Raw genomic sequence first — 11,892 nt, 5'->3', positions numbered from 1 at the left:
CTGGAGTATCATCCAGGTGGGGCTGCACACTGGTGGTGGTGGAGGGGATCCCCATTACCTGTAAAGTGTTTTGAGTGGAGTGTCCAGAAAAGCGCTATATAAGTGGAAGCAATTATTATTATCTTTGATTATCTTCCAGTGGTCTCAGGCGAGCCCGAGTGGGTCAAATGAGTGGAACGGTCACTCAGGGACTCAGCATGTTGGAGCTGGGCTGCTCCCCTCTTGTGTCCTGAACATTTTCAGTGTGGATCCCAGTAAAACTGGATAACGCGCAGAGAGGTCATGGGAGAAGTAATCACACTGCTTGTCACACCTCATGGTGAAATAAAGGTGTGCAATAAACATGGTACAAACAAAAGATTCCACTGTTTCAATTTCCTGAATTGTTCCATGATCAATCTCTGTGCACTGCCCTCCTGTCTGACAGTAAATACCCAAAGGGACTGCAGGAATTTGTCAGAAATGGTTCTCAATTGGCACTATCTGATGGACAGTTCAGGAGCTGCATCACACTTACTGAGACTCGGTTACCTGGGAATGCTGGGAGAGAATGACTCACAGCCCGATCTGCTGCGACACTCGGAGCCCAGGCCCCTGAACGATAGCCGGCCCCAGATGACATCATGGGCCTGATTGCTTAACAGATCGAAGGCAAGTGTGAATTCTGGGAAAGAAGGACCACAGACAATGTAGCAAGCTCAGAATGAGGTCATTCCTCCGGCTGACAGCACCTGTTGAGTGTACAGTAATCTTGTCGGGATGAAGAGAGATTAGGCTGGCAATCAGTTGGAAATTCCTGCTTTTCTTCCTGAAGATGGGAAACAGCAGGGCTGTTCCGGCCAGTGCGATAGTGACACGTGATAACACATTTGCGTTTCAGATCAGCTGCAGGAGGTCTGCGCAGTGTTGAATGAGGCTGTCTGGGTTTCTGACAGTGTGGTGCCGGCTGCAACTTTCTGTCACACACATCTGAACTCCAGGGCTTCGTCGGAGCAGCACATTCATAAGCCACAGACGTATTGCCACTGACCGTCCAGAAGATAGGAGCGATACGAATGTGTTTTCAAAACATACTCATCTCTTTCTTTGGGTTGTTAGCACAATGTGTGCACAGTTACTCACACACGCAAATCCCTCTCTCAGGCAATTTCACTTTGAATTTCAAGGCTTTGTGGGTCAGCCAAGAAAGCTGGTTTTGCCAAAGCACGTACAACAACAGACATCTGCAGCTGGACAGGACACAGAGCAACAGGGTTAGATCAGGTAAAATAACTTTTAGACGGTGGCTCAGGATCTGCGCCTGTGACTGAAAGGTTGCCGGTTCAAATCCCGCAGCCGGCAGAGGAATCCTACTCCGTTGGGCCCCTGAGCAAGGCCCTTAACCCCAGCTGCTCCAGGGGCGCCGTACAATGGCAGACCCTGCACTCTGACCCCAAGCTTCTCTCCCTGTCTGTGTCTCGATGGAGAAAAGCTGGGGTATGTGAAAAGACGAATTCCTAATGCAAGAAATTGTATAGGGCTAATAAAGAAGCATTATTGTTAAGATGTGCAGCTACAGTCTCAGCTGTCTGCATCTCTGTCTCCTGGAGTCTAATGCCAGTGCGATAGTGACACCACACGACTTTTCCTAGGATTTTCAGTCTTCATTTACAGAATCGTAGGAAAATCACAGCGAGTTGTAGAGTCGCAGCGCGCACCCATTACAGTCAGTGGTGTAGTGTGATTGGTTTGATTGTCTCGAAGCAGCTCGCAAGTCGCAGGGCTGGGCTCCTGTGTCTGCGACAGTCACAGCCAGTGAGCGCGCAGCCGGAAGTACAGTACAGACAATTTCGGCCGCAAGGAAAGAAGGAAAGCGAGTGTTTTGGACGGTGCGCATGGAGGAGAGGCTCGTCAAACCGAAGTCTGTTCGATGTTTCGTGTTCGTCGTTTCGCGTTTGTCGTTTGTTTACTTTTGTGGGCTGCTCCTCTTGGGCCCCACGTTGATTGGCTGCCAAAATGAGGCGGCCCGTTCGCGGCGCAAGACGAGATTTGGAACCGTGATGAAAAGTCGTGAGGGAATCGTGTGATTAGTCACCCCCTGCGAATCCTAGTCTTGTCGCTTGACACCCTCTAGGACAGAAGAGGCAGCGAGATTCAGCGACTGCAGTCGTTAAATGTGACGTGCTCTCCGACTGGAAGTCGTGTCGAGTCCTGTAGTGTGACGTTCACAGAAACCACAGCTGCAGCCTGTCACTGGCCACGATCCTCCTGCCCTGCAGACCTGCAGTGACCCCCCACACCTCTCCTGCTGTCCGGTTCCCTTGCTTAGGGAGCAGATCCCTGTTTCCCATTTCCCTGTTTTCCCTCCCAAGCAAATCGGCAAGCACGTGGCTTCCTGGCTTTTCTCAGTGCTCCGTTAAGACACCAGAAGCAAGAATCAGAGCAGAGCAGAATCAGGCTGACTCAGGACGGATACGGAGCGTCTGCACACTCTCGCCAGGACACTGGGAGACGAGGGTCACTGGGTCAACAGAGCTGGATTCAGCTCTGTTTTGCAACCAGCACTGTCTGATTTCAGAGTCAAGGCAGTGACTCAGTACACTGGATGCTAATGGGATCGATTCCCCAGACCTCGCCTCTTCTCGGTCTCAATATACGGTTTCCTCTTAATTTTCTCTTGTGTCCCCTGCTCTGAGCTTCACCCCACTGTGTGGATCCCACTGTGGCTTCATCAGCACTTCTCAGGAAGAGTTGCAACATGTTTCCGAATTCCACAATCTCGAGGGAATGCACCTAGAGACGCCAGAATACATTTGGAATTCAAATTGCTACGTAGAGACCTCATTCTGCTCCTGAGCGCGACAGTCCAGTCCTCTGGTCGGTCACCCCACCTGCTGGAGATCACAGACTCCAGTCTGACAGGTGAAAGCCAGTTCACCCACAGAGCCACAGTAGCAAAAGACCAGTACATGCAACAGTAATGTGCACAGCAGATTGGAGCTCCTGCACAGAGTGCAGAAAACAGATATTTACAGCTCCTTCATCCATTGCTATCAGATCTTTCTTGGCAGAAAGAACTTCAGGGAACGTTTGGGCTCTCTCCATCACAAACCCAATCTGTTCTTTCATCCTCCTTATCCACTGATTTTATTACACATATTTATGGAGTATCTGTAGCTGTTCTGCTGCTTTGTGGTTTTTCCACAAACAAGCCTGCATAGTTATGAGATCACGGTTGCCATGGGAACCCCAAGGACCCAAAACAGCCTGTTGATGAGGTCATTCGCACTTCACAGGCAATGGGATTAATTGGAGCCAGAAGCAGGAAGCAGCAGAACAACTTTGAAAACGACACATGCAGCTCAAAACATCCCATGGAAGTTGGTTCCGTACGTGTTTCTGCAGCAGGTGTAGACATCCCAGCCAGTCACTGTGGAAACAGCACACAGGATACTGCATTACGCTGAGCCTGAACTCTGGCCTTTGTAATGACTTGAAGGCCACAAATACCTCAGGCCCTGAGGCCTCTCCAAGGGTGGGTTACCAGAGAGAGCTGTGCTCGTGTCTGCTCTGTGCTGTGCTTGGCCCTTTATTCATACGCAAGGCTTCCCATTGTAAATCATCAGGGCTTAGTATCCTATGAGCCCAGTGCCTGTGTGCTCTGGCCTCTTCATGCGACTGTAAGCTATCAGACCCAACCTCTCGGACAGGGACAGCGGTCACAGTGACAATCGGTCAGCGCCCACCGCCTGGGAGGGGGTGTGCTGTCTGAGACGTGGGGGTCACCACTAGCACGGTGGAGAAGAAACCCTTGAAGATACAAGGCAGAGGATGACAATGTACGCTTGCTTTTCACGTGTGCTTTATCAGGTTGGCGTTTTTGCTTCACGCTGCTTTGAAATGCACAGAAAAAATGAGCAGGGAAAGCAGCTCAGGAAAGAGTTTTGTTCAGCTGGGGGTGGACAGCAAGCAGCTGAACTAAAAACAAAAGCCATACATCTGTGGTCTTTGTCAAACCCCGTACAGAGGGACTGAGAGTTCAATTCTGAGGCTTTCGTGCAGCACTGGGGGTGCGTGTTCATGCCTGGAAGAGGCCTGGATTGCCGTGGTAGAACCACTACTGGTGTCCCTAAGAAAACAAGGACTGTGGAACGCGAGGAACACTATTATCCGGCACAACACAAAGCAGGGAGCGAAGGAGCTGGAGGAGAGGATACTTGCGGATCAACAAGCGGTGTGGAGATCGCTATGCAGGTCGGGTAGCGAACGAGTCCAGTAGGGCGAGGCGAAGTCAGAGTTGGGTTGGCAGGCAGGGTCGTTATCCAGGAGGCTGGAAGAAAAAGGTTTCTCAGTTGAAGAGCTCAGGGAAACAGTCGACTGTTTCATACCAAGAGGTGAAGTGAAGGTTGAGGAGGTTTAAACAGCAGGTGCAGTGGGAAGCGAGAGACGGGATAGGACGATAAGCTTGGGCGTTGTCGTTTTTTGGGAATGGGATCGGACTGGTGTCCGATTGACAGGGGTCGTGGGAATGCGCCGGCGTTTATCCGCATTTATCCGGCGGTTGATTGTGTGACAGCGTGACAGTACAGGGACTGAAGCAGAAATCCCTGCTCCCTGAGCTCCGCGGTTTCAGAGCCGGGACAGGGAAATGGCATGGACTAACCCAAGTGGTGGGGCCTGGAGGGACTCATTTTCAATGCGCAAACCCAGGCCCCATCATCCACTTACACTGATCGATAACGGACAATCGCCTCTTTTTAGAAAGTTTTAATTGGATGATAGTTTGCGAGAACGTGGACCTCTTGTGAAATCTGTTTTGTGAAATCAAGTTTATTTCGATAGGAAAAAGAAAGAAAGAAACTACAAGGCAGGAGGAGTAGGGAGAGAGGCTCCCAGTGCACAGACTGGAGGACACGAGTCCGTGTTTCACACCGGTCCGCCTGCTCGTGCTGCCTGGGCTTGAGCAGGCAGATGTGGGGTTCGGCCCTTGTGGGAGGGGGCGCCAACTTGTGCAAGAGCCTGGCCCGCTGGGTAACCGGAGCAGTGCGTTACTGCGGAAGCTGCTCTTCCTCCGCATCTGAAGGGGAAGTGTGAAGGGAGAAGGAGCTGCTGTCTGCCTGTAAATCCCTCAGATGGTTCAGTGCCAGGCTGCTGGGAAGTGCTGTGGCTTCTGCGCATGTTTCCCCAACTCAGCCCGCTATCCCAGGAGCGCTGTGTCCCGCTCGGCCCTACCCGGCTCACTCTGGCTCCCCTCGGAGAGCCGAGCAGGAGCCGGTGTGTCCACACGGGGCTCTGTCTCCCCCCCATCACTGTCCCACTCCAACCTTGCTGCCGGGCAGTCTGAGGCACGTCACTGACGACTGCCTGCAAGAGAAGCACCATCAGCCCTTTCCCACTGAAAAGCAAACAAAATCCAGAACAGACGCAATTCGCCCTGAAGGTTCCTTGGTCTGGTCAGGCAGCTGTATTGTGAAAAGTGTGCACTGTGGCCCCAGGAGAGCTGGAGGAGCATGTTCCCACAGACCCATGTTTCCATCTCCCTCGCACACAGATCGCTGGCCCAGGCATGTCATTATTAATACTGTACACAACCCTCATTGCAGTGGTTAATCCCACTTCACTCAGCACCAGGGCAAGATCTGAAAGTGGCTTTCCGCACACAGGACAGTGGAACAGGTAGAGATGGTTTGCCGGGAAGAGAAGATCATTCGTGTTGCTTCATGAAGCAACACAACAAATAAGGAACAAGTAAAGGTTTGTTCCCTGCTAAAAAGGAGAGGAAACGAAACACAACGTTTCAAACCTTCAGGCATGAAGGTGAGACACCTGAAGAAGGCTCCACAGCCGAAACATTGTGTTTCTTTTCTTCGCTTTTCAGCGTGGAGTAAACCTTTACTTGTTCCTTTGCAGCCTATGCAGCATACTGACACAGCTCCCCACCTGAACTGCTTCAATATAACAAACAGCTCTTCCTGCAGTAATTCAGCATTCACTGCTTTCTCACTGGAGTGTCTGTGATGCACATTAAGTCACAGCAGTGCATGGCCAGCAGGGCACTGGGTATCTCTGTCTGCGCCGGTGTGAGCAATAGCCCTCTGACTGCAGATACCGGCCGCGGTGACTCACGACTGAAACCAATGATCTCATTTCTGATGTCGCAGGGAGAGACAGCGCATCCAACAGGAAATAAATCACAGAAAAAACGGAACAGAAGTTCTCAGATTGCTCAAGAGGACGTGAACTCGCGTACCTGCAAATCCACCCGCATACCTGCACACACAGGCAACACTGTCGATGTTCCCTGAAACCACAAGGCAAGACGGCAGCAGAGTGATGACAAGTTTACGGGGAGGAGTATGACGTTATACACCCTGTCCCGGCCAAGACGTCTGTCACGTCCATCATTTGTGTTTTTCCCATATCGCTCTGACCCCCTGCCAAGAAGAGGAAAATGTGCCTCGGGATGACATCATCCACATTCCCGGGGGCTGTGAGGGATCAGTTAATGTATAGAAGCCAGAGGAAGAAGTGCCTGAACCTCCCCGCCTGCTAGCAAAAAGGTTTCCACACACAGCTCAGAAGTAACAGAGCATGACAAAATTTCTCATGTACCACTATTACTAATATTATGCTGAATTCGGAGAACTGTTTTCAATCTGTGGAAAAGCTGTTTTTTTCACGTATTTACTCCATTCAGTGATGGGCAAGCAGCCCCCCCGAGTGCTCTGGACTCCACAGAGGTTCCTGGGGGAGCAGAAGAGCATTTGTCTGCAGGGCACTGCAGCACACAGGCCAGAACTCAGCCCCCCGATAGCTGGGCCAGAACTCAGCCCCCGGATCGCTGGGCCGAAGCTCGTGTACAGCACAGGTTTGCAAAGTCAAATCCTGAATCAGCACCACAGCAAACCCAGGCAAATGCCAGCAGCCATATCACTCTGCAACTCACAACTGGCAGCCCACTGGAGCTCAGCAGGTGTGAGCCTGGTCAGTACCTGGAGGGGAGACCTCCTGGGAAAAACTAAGGCTGCTGCAGGAAGAGGTGTTAGTGGGGCCAGCAGGGGGCGCTCACCCTGCGGTCCATGTGGGTCCTAATGCCCCAGTATAGTGACGGGGACACTATACTGTAAACAGGCGCTGTCCTTCGGATAAGGCGTAAAACTGAGGTCCTGACTCATTCAAAATCCCAGCGCATTTCTCAAAAAGAGTAGGGGTGTTACCCCAGCTTCCTAGCCAAATTTCCCCCTTACCAATCATGGCCTCCTAATAATCCCCATCTCTGAACTGGCTTCATCACTCTGCTCTCCTCCCCACTAATAGTTGGTGTGTGGGGAGAGTACTGGCGCACTATGGCTGCCGTAACATCATCCAGGTGGGGCTGCACACTGGTGGTGGTGGAGGGGATCCCCATTACCTGTAAAGCGCTTTGAGCAGAGTGTCCAGAAAAGCACTATATAAGTGTAAGCAATTATTATTATTATTAAACACCTGTAGGAACCACCCCTGTGCAGACATGGTTCTACAAGGCCTGCAGTCGCACGCCCTAAATCAGTCTTGTGCAGCCAGCTTAAAGCCCCCGTTCAACACAGAGCCTGTTCAGCTTCATCCTGAAATAAATACCAGTCAGTTGAAATGAGCTCCTGGCACAGTTTCATCTTAATAATAAACAAACCATCCACTTAACGCCTCCAACAGTGTGTGCTAACACACTTTTAGGAATACACACACGTCTGCTGGGAGGCCACTGCCTTCACTCCGGACAAAACGCAGATAGATTTCCTCCTCATGTAACCACACTTCATCCTGTCAGATTCGCTCCATTGTGTTAATTATGTGTTTGTATGAGTTTCTGTACTGCTGTCTGAAACTTAATTCACTAACGCTGTTTTCCCAGCACAGTACAGTACTTTTTTGGTAAGACATAGCCACTTGCAGAATTACTGCTCTCAAACGAAACACGTCACACTGACCTGTTAAGGGAACTTCATCTCCTTGACCAAAGGAAACTGACGAAGAGCAGAATAGGTCAACCCAGGGGGACTCAGTAATAATGAAACAAGGCCCTGGGACACACAGTCCATACAGGACATCAGGCAAGACAGGCTGAGTGCCCTCTCGTTCTGCCAGGGCTGTGCTGCCAGATCACCCATGAAGAACAAAGATTTCACCTCTCTCAAGCGAAGTGGGGCGCCTGTAATGCTGGGTCCCGGCACGCTGAGAGAACAGGGGTGGTTCCTATCAACGAGGGGGACAAAACGTCTTGTCCAGATGCCTCCTGTTGTCATCGCGGCCACCTACTTCCTGTGACGTGTTCACAGAGAGAAGGTGCCCAAGCACAGGACTTAAAACGCAGTCCTAGCTTGTCGGCCGTCTCTCTGCACGGGCTCTGGGCAGGCGCGGCTTGGCAGGAACCCCCGCTGCACTGATGACCTCACACCCACCACGTGCTCCTGTCGAAAAGCATCTGATTCACATTTTCCTCTGCAGGCCTCTCGTTCAACCTCACTTCCTGCCTTAACGAGCCTCAGGGGGGTTGCCACGGGGACCAAGTTCCAGGCCCTGCTCTTTTATTGCTGGGAATATTGCCGCTGACCTTTGCCCATGTGACATTAACAGGGGTTATTTCTGTCCAGCCCTGTGGCCCCTTGACACCTGCCCCACCATATAGCTCTTGTTTATGTCCCGAGCTGCCTTGTTAGATCTTAACTGGGCCTTCATGGCTTGATCGCAGGAGCCTGCTCTCTCCCTGGCAGGAAATAAGCTTTGTTTTTTACTTTAAAGTTGGAAAGTGCTTTAATTTGTGCATTACCCAGATGTCAGCAGTATAGAGATACACACGAGGCTTCTGCAATCCTGAGGTACGACTGATAGACCAGGGAGGACAGTTCATGGGATGAACATTCCAGCACTGGGGTGCCCCTCGATGAGAGGTTCAGGAATGGGCTACAGGGGATCTTCTGTCCAAGGGCTGCGTCTGCGCTGTGAACGAACCAGCTGCCTGTTTGTTCAGGTCTTATCTCATGTCCCAGCACTCTCACTGAGCTCCAGGAAGCTCTGGACATTGTCAGAGGCAGGTGAGGACTCGTCAGCCATGGAGAGAGATAAGGAGGAGCCAGGAGAGGTCTGGCTCCTTATCAGTGACCACTGCTCTGAGTCTTTTAGCCTTGGAGGAGCATCAGTGAGGGTGCCTTTATCTCCTGGGAGCAGGCTGGTTTGCATGGTACTTTAAGGCCTCATTATGTACTGACACAGCACTCCTGTGATTTCAAATCCCATAGGAATATGAGCAAGATTACTAACAAGAGGGGGTCTTTGGGCTCATCTAGCCCATTTGGTTTTTAGTGGCTAATTGATCCAAGGATCTCATCCAGCTGTTTCTTGAAAGAAGCCACTGTATCAGCTTCAATAACAATGCTTTGCAGATTGCTACATACTCCCACAAGCCTTGGCGCACAGTTTGCATTCTGTCCACAGGCTTGTGTTCTGCTCTTTATTCTGAAGAAGGCTCCGCAGCTGGGTCTGTCTGGACCCTCGAGGACTTCGACTCCTGGGATCAGCTCCCCCTCGTAGTCTTCTCTGTTTATAAGATTACAGCAACGCAGTCTATCTGACTGCAGAGAAAAACAGGCCAGGATTATGTTGACCTCCCAGCCGCTGTGATTTACAGAGCATCGCTGGGGTCAGCAGCCACGTCTGGAGAGAATTTAAAGCTCGTCCAGCAGAAACGGGACACTGGTCAGCATCACGTTCACTGGTCGCTGTGGCGACTCTTCAATCACCTGCCTGTATATATCAATACAAAGTAGACTGGGAGAGACAGCAAGAGACCGCACTGTATTAACCCACAGTAATAATGGGGAGGTTTGCTGATCCCTGCTTGAGTCCAGGAGCACTGTAACGCTAAGGGACACACTTGTGAAGCACTACAATGCAGGACAGCCCGAGGTGTTACACTAGCTGCCCGCTCACTGCTGAGCTCCTGGCTCAGAGTCCAGGTCCAAATTACAACTCTGTTTTGATCAATCCGTTTTCCAAGTTAGCGTGCCTTGGATACAGAGGATTGGAAATTGCTTACATCTCTTGCAGCTGTTCCTGATTGTGGTCTCATTAAATGAGCCTTCATCAGAACCCTCCGTAATTCAAGTTCAAGTTCAAGTTTATTGTCATTATACTCATACACAGGTATATGGTATATCGAAATGCTATTTAGCTAGCTCTCAGATGATACGAAGTACAAAACAACAACAACAACACAATTGTATAATAAAAGAAAGACAGAGACAACAGGCAGTGTGCAAAAAACAACAACAGGTAATGTGCAAAAACAACATCAGATGTGCAAACACATGCATCAACAGAATGAAATAAAAGGATAGAAGTTATGGGGAGTGAGATTTTCGACATGTAAGGTAGAGGTAGATTTCAATGTGTGAGTTTTTGGCAAGAAAGAAAGAAGACACTGTGAGGTTCAGATCATAGGTGAGAGGTGAGGTGAGAGTGAGAGAGGCTGGGAGTTTAATAGTTTAATAATTTAATAATTTAAGAGTTTGATAATTCGACAATCTTGATAAAGCCGGGCAAGGCAAAGGAGGGAGGTTCCAAGTTTTCGGCTTACTGGCGCAGGCTGTAGGGGTTGATTTGACAGGATAAATACGCCGACGCTGGTTATATTACAAAAGCAATCCGCAGCAAAGACCAGGGAAAGTTATCAAAACAAACGCTTGATTTGACCAAATTTGCTTGAAAAACGTCTTTCTTAGCAACAAGAAAGTCACAACAGCAACAGCAGCGGGACCTGTATTAGTGAGCCCCTGCCAACAGGTCAGTGCATTCTCACTACATCCCTGGACACACATGGCACACCAACTCTAAATCCAGCGTTGCTAAGAAACTGTTTATCAAATTAACCTCTTCCCCTCTCGCTAGACGCATCGGGGTGCCAGAGAGAGGTGCAATCCCGAGCGAGATAAATATAGCTCGGTAACGAGAGAGGTTGGATTGCTCTCAGCAACCTCTTACTTCGTGGAGCTGATAAGGTGACAAGTGAAAAAAAAAAGAAATGAATTCAAACTCAGTAGCCATTTTCAACTCCTTAGAGCCGTATTAATAGGAGCCGGACTGTGTTTTACAACATTCTCTGGCACATTCTTGGAAGGAACGTTGCTGTGATATGTTAAAAAACAGTACTGGTGGTTTTTTTTTTCTCCTTTAATTAAGCAATTTGGACTCTAGTTGTTGCCAGTGGCCAGAAATCGCCCTCCGCTCCACCTGCCTGAGTTGCTGCTGCGGGTCATTAGTAGCAATTTTTAGGAGTGTGTGGAGACTTGTGTTGTGTGGTCACCACCTTGTCGATTGTGCACCCTCAGCACCAGAAAAAAAGTCCTGTTGTTGCCTGCGGTAATCCCACAGAGCGATCGAAATCACCTCTTCCCCTGTGTTTTCAGTATGCACAGAGTCTGAAGGACACAGGCTGTTGTCTGGGAGAGAAGGCACAGAAGGAAATTGTCTTGTCACTTCGACAGTGCCAGCAGTCTCCAGCAGGGGGCACCGGACCAGGACCCACACAAAGCTTTGACCACAGTAAACCCTGAGGTATGAAATCCACGAAACAACTGAAACACGTCAAGGGGTCAACAGCTCCTGACAGGGATGGCTGGGGCTGGGCTGCCATAGCGTAATGATGATTACCAGCCACTGTATCACCGGGCAGCCCACTGGAGCTCCGCAGGTGTGAGTATCCACATCCGTACTCCATATCATCTTGATCAACACCTTCCAGAGGCTCCAGCCTCAGGTTTGAGAGGTTTGAGTTAATGATAATTAATAATTCCTTACACTTTTCTGGACACTTCACTCAAAGTGCTTTACAGGTAATGGGGATCCCCTCCACCACCACCAGTGTGCAGCCCCACCTGG

This window comes from Lepisosteus oculatus, chromosome 26, assembly GCF_040954835.1.
Source record: "Lepisosteus oculatus isolate fLepOcu1 chromosome 26, fLepOcu1.hap2, whole genome shotgun sequence".
Taxonomy (NCBI): Eukaryota; Metazoa; Chordata; class Actinopteri; order Semionotiformes; family Lepisosteidae; genus Lepisosteus; species Lepisosteus oculatus.
Note: the sequence above shows the minus strand (reverse complement) of the source record.